The sequence below is a fragment of the Triticum aestivum genome, chromosome 4A, assembly GCF_018294505.1.
Source record: "Triticum aestivum cultivar Chinese Spring chromosome 4A, IWGSC CS RefSeq v2.1, whole genome shotgun sequence".
Taxonomy (NCBI): domain Eukaryota; kingdom Viridiplantae; phylum Streptophyta; class Magnoliopsida; order Poales; family Poaceae; genus Triticum; species Triticum aestivum.
Window position 1 is genome coordinate 60,918,613 of NC_057803.1, and position 6,000 is coordinate 60,924,612.

Consider the following 6,000-nt stretch of genomic DNA (forward strand, 5'->3'; position numbering starts at 1 on the left):
ATATAAGGAAATAAATAATAACTTTATTATTGCCTCTAGGGCATATTTCCTTCAGTCTCCCACTTGCACTAGAGTCAATAATCTAGATTACACAGTAATGATTCTAACACCCATGGAGCCTTGGTGCTGATCATGTTTTGCTCGTGGAAGAGGCTTAGTCAACGGGTCTGCTACATTCAGATCCGTATGTATCTTGCAAATCTCTATGTCTCCCACCTGGACTAGATCCCGGATGGAATTGAAGCGTCTCTTGATGTGCTTGGTTCTCTTGTGAAATCTGGATTCCTTTGCCAAGGCAATTGCACCAGTATTGTCACAAAAGATTTTCATTGGACCCGATGCACTAGGTATGACACCTAGATCGGATATGAACTCCTTCATCCAGACTCCTTCATTTGCTGCTTCCGAAGCAGCTATGTATTCCGCTTCACACGTAGATCCCGCCACGACGCTTTGTTTAGAACTGCACCAACTGACAGCTCCACCGTTTAATGTAAACACGTATCCGGTTTGCGATTTAGAATCGTCCGGATCAGTGTCAAAGCTTGCATCAACGTAACCATTTACGATGAGCTCTTTGTCACCTCCATAAACGAGAAACATATCCTTAGTCCTTTTCAGGTATTTCAGGATGTTCTTGACCGCTGTCCAGTGATCCACTCCTGGATCACTTTGGTACCTCCCTGCTAGACTTATAGCAAGGCACACATCAGGTCTGGTACACAGCATTGCATACATGATAGAGCCTATGGCTGAAGCATAGGGAACATCTTTCATTTTCTCTCTATCTTCTGCAGTGGTCGGGCATTGAGTCTTACTCAACTTCACACCTTGTAACACAGGCAAGAACCCTTTCTTTGCTTGATCCATTTTGAACTTCTTCAAAACTTTGTCAAGGTATGTGCTTTGTGAAAGTCCAATTAAGCGTCTTGATCTATCTCTATAGATCTTAATGCCTAATATGTAAGCAGCTTCACCGAGGTCTTTCATTGAAAAACTCTTATTCAAGTATCCCTTTATGCTATCCAGAAATTCTATATCATTTCCAATTAGTAATATGTCATCCACATATAATATCAGAAATGCTACAGAGCTCCCACTCACTTTCTTGTAAATACAGGCTTCTCCAAAAGTCTGTATAAAACCAAATGCTTTGATCACACTATCAAAGCGTTTATTCCAACTCCGAGAGGCTTGCACCAGTCCATAAATGGATCGCTGGAGCTTGCACACTTTGTTAGCTCCCTTTGGATCGACAAAACCTTCTGGTTGCATCATATACAACTCTTCTTCCAGAAATCCATTCAGGAATGCAGTTTTGACATCCATCTGCCAAATTTCATAATCATAAAATGCGGCAATTGCTAACATGATTCGGACAGACTTAAGCATCGCTACGGGTGAGAAGGTCTCATCGTAGTCAATCCCTTGAACTTGCCGAAAACCTTTTGCGACAAGTCGAGCTTTGTAGACAGTAATATTACCGTCAGCGTCAGTCTTCTTCTTGAAGATCCATTTATTCTCAATTGCTTGCCGATCATTGGGCAAGTCAACCAAAGTCCATACTTTGTTCTCATACATGGATCCCATCTCAGATTTCATGGCTTCAAGCCATTTTGCGGAATCTGGGCTCACCATCGCTTCTTCATAGTTCGTAGGTTCATCATGATCTAGTAGCATGACTTCCAGAACAGGATTACCGTACCACTCTGGCGCGGATCTCACTCTGGTTGATCTACGAGGTTCAGTAGTATCTTGTTCTGAAGTTTCATGATCATCATCATTAGCTTCCTCACTAACTGGTGTAGGTGTCACAGAAACAGGTTTCTGTGATGTACTACTTTCCAATAAGGGAGTAGGTACAGTTACCTCGTCAAGTTCTACTTTCCTCCCACTCACTTCTTTCGAGAGAAACTCCTTCTCCAGAAAGTTTCCGAATTTAGCAACAAAAGTCTTGCCTTCGGATCTGTGATAGAAGGTGTATCCAATAGTTTCCTTTGGATATCCTATGAAGACACATTTCTCCGATTTGGGTTCGAGCTTATCAGGTTGAAGCTTTTTCACATAAGCATCGCAGCCCCAAACTTTCAGAAACGACAACTTTGGTTTCTTGCCAAACCACAGTTCATAAGGCGTCGTCTCAACGGATTTTGATGGTGCCCTATTTAACGTGAATGCGGCCGTCTCTAGAGCGTATCCCCAAAACGATAGCGGTAAATCAGTAAGAGACATCATAGATCGCACCATATCTAGTAAAGTACGATTACGACGTTCGGACACACCATTACGCTGTGGTGTTCCGGGTGGCGTGAGTTGCGAAACTATTCCACAATTTTTCAAATGTACACCAAACTCGTAACTCAAATATTCTCCTCCACGATCAGATCGTAGGAATTTTATTTTCTTGTTACGATGATTTTCAACTTCACTCTGAAATTCTTTGAACTTTTCAAACGTTTCAGACTTATGTTTCATTAAGTAGATATACCCATATCTGCTTAAGTCATCTGTGAAGGTGAGAAAATAACGATATCCGCCACGAGCCTCAACATTCATCGGACCACATACATCTGTATGTATGATTTCCAATAAATCTGTTGCTCTCTCCATAGTACCGGAGAACGGTGTTTTTGTCATCTTACCCATAAGGCACGGTTCGCAAGTACCAAGTGATTCATAATCAAGTGGTTCCAAAAGCCCATCAGTATGGAGTTTCTTCATGCGCTTTATACCGATATGACCTAAACGGCAGTGCCACAAATAAGTTGCACTATCATTATCAACTCTGCATCTTTTGGCTTCAACACTATGAATATGTGTGTCACTACTATCGAGATTTAATAAGAATAGACCACTCTTTAAGGGTGCATGACCATAAAAGATATTACTCATGTAAATAGAACAACCATTATTCTCTGATTTAAATGAATAACCGTCTCGCATCAAACAAGATCCAGATATAATGTTCATGCTTAACGCTGGCACCAAATAACAATTATTTAGGTCTAATATTAATCCCGAAGGTAGATGTAGAGGTAGCGTGCCGACTGCGATCACATCGACTTTGGAACCATTTCCCACGCGCATCGTCACCTCGTCCTTAGCCAATCTTCGCTTAATCCGTAGTCCCTGTTTCGAGTTGCAAATATTAGCAACAGAACCAGTATCAAATACCCAGGTGCTACTGCGAGCATTAGTAAGGTACACATCAATAACATGTATATCACATATACCTTTGTTCACCTTGCCATCCTTCTTATCCGCCAAATACTTGGGGCAGTTCCGCTTCCAGTGACCAGTCTGCTTGCAGTAGAAGCACTCAGTTTCAGGCTTAGGTCCAGGTTTGGGTTTCTTCTCTTGAGTAGCAACTTGCTTGCTGTTCTTTTTGAAGTTCCCCTTCTTCTTCCCTTTGCCCTTTTTCTTGAAACTAGTGGTCTTGTTGACCATCAACACTTGATGCTCCTTCTTGATTTCTACCTCCGCAGCTTTCAGCATTGCGAAGAGCTCGGGAATAGTCTTATTCATCCCTTGCATATTATAGTTCATCACGAAGCTCTTGTAGCTTGGTGGCAGTGATTGGAGAATTCTGTCAATGACGCAATCATCTGGAAGATTAACTCCCAATTGAATCAAGTGATTATTATACCCAGACATTTTGAGTATATGCTCACTGACAGAACTGTTCTCCTCCATCTTGCAGCTATAGAACTTATTGGAGACTTCATATCTCTCAATCCGGGCATTTGCTTGAAATATTAACTTTAACTCCTGGAACATCTCATATGCTCCATGACGTTCAAAACGTCGTTGAAGTCCCGATTCTAAGCCGTAAAGCATGGCACACTGAACTATCAAGTAGTCATCAGCTTTGCTCTGCCAGACGTTCATAACATCTGGTGTTGCTCCAGCAGCAGGCCTGGCACCCAGCGGTGCTTCCAGGACGTAATTCTTCTGTGCAGCAATGAGGATAATCCTCAAGTTACGGACCCAGACCGTGTAACTGCTACCATCATCTTTCAACTTTGCTTTCTCAAGGAACGCATTAAAATTCAATGGAACAACAGCATGGGCCATCTATCTACAATCAAGCATAAACAAGCAAGATACTATCAGGTACTAAGTTTCATGATAATTTTAAGTTCAATTAATTTACTTAAAGAACTCCCACTTAGATAGACATCCCTCTAATCCTCTAAGTGATTACGTGATCCAAATCAACTAAACCATGTCCGATCATCACGTGAGATGGAGTAGTTTCATTGGTGAACATCACTATGTTGATCATATCTACTATATGATTCATGCTCGACCTTTCGGTCTCCGTGTTCCGAGGCCATATCTGTATATGCTTGGCTCGTCAAGTATAACCTGAGTATTCCGCGTGTGCAACTATTTTGCACCCGTTGTATTTGAACGTAGAGCCTATCACACCCGATCATCACGTGGTGTCTCAGCACGAAGAACTTTCACAACAGTGCATACTCTGGGAGAACACTTCTTGATAATTAGTGAGAGATCATCTTATAATGCTACCGTCAATCAAAGCAAGATAAGATGCATAAAAGATAAACATCACATGCAATCAATATAAGTGATATGATATGGCCATCATCATCTTGTGCTTGTGATCTCCATCTTCGAAGCACCGTCGTGATCACCATCGTCACCGGCGCGACACCTTGATCTCCATCGTAGCATCGTTATCGTCTCGCCAATCTTATGCTTCCACGACTATCGCTACCGCTTAGTGATAAAATAAAGCATTACAGCGCGATTGCATTGCATACAATAAAGCGACAACCATATGGCTCCTGCCAGTTGCCGATAACTCGGTTACAAAACATGATCATCTCATACAATAAAATTTAGCATCATGTCTTGACCATATCACATCACAACATGCCCTGCAAAAACAAGTTAGGCGTCCTCTACTTTGTTGTTGCAAGTTTTACGTGGCTGCTACGGGCTTAAGCAAGAACCAATCTTACCTACGCATCAAAACCACAACGATAGTTTGTCAAGTTGGTGTTGTTTTAACCTTCGCAAGGACCGGGCGTAGCCACACTCGGTTCAACTAAAGTTGGAGAAACTGTCACCCGCTAGCCACCTCTGTGCAAAGCACGTCGGGAGAACCGGTCTCGCATAAGCGTACGCGTAATGTCGGTCCGGGCTGCTTCGTCCAACAATACCGCCGAACCAAAGTATGACATGCTGGTAAGCAGTATGACTTATATCGCCCACAACTCACTTGTGTTCTACTCGTGCATATAACATCAACATATAAAACCTAGGCTCGGATGCCACTGTTGGGGAACGTAGTAATTTCAAAAAAATTCCTACGCACACGCAAGATCATGGTGATGCATAGCAACGAGAGGGGAGAGTGTGATCTACGTACCCTCGTAGACCGACAGCGGAAGCGTTAGCACAATGCGGTTGATGTAGTCGTACGTCTTCACGGCCTGACCGATCAAGCACCGAAACTACGGCACCTCCGAGTTTTAGCACACATTCAGCTCGATGACGATCCCCGGACTCCGATCCAGCAAAGTGTCGGGGAAGAGTTCCGTCAGCACGACGGCGTGGTGACGATCTTGATGTTCTACTGTCGCAGGGCTTCGCCTAAGCACCGCTACAATATTATCGAGGATTATGGTGGAAGGGGGCACCGCACACGGCTAAGAATATGATCACGTGGATCAACTTGTGTCTATGGGGTGCCCCCTGCCTCCGTATATAAAGGATCAAGGGGGGGGTGCGGCCGGCCAGGAGGAGGGCGCGCCAGGAGGAGTCCTACTCCCACCGGGAGTAGGATTCCCCCCTTTCCTAGTTGGAATAGGATTCGGGAAGGGGGAAAGGAAAGAGAGAGAAGGAAGGGGGGCGCCGGCCCCCTCTCCTTGTCCTATTTGGACTAGGGGGGAGGGGCGCGCGGCCCAGCCCTGGCCACCTCTCCTCTCTTCCACTAAAGCCCACTAAGGCCCATATACCTCCCGGGGGGTT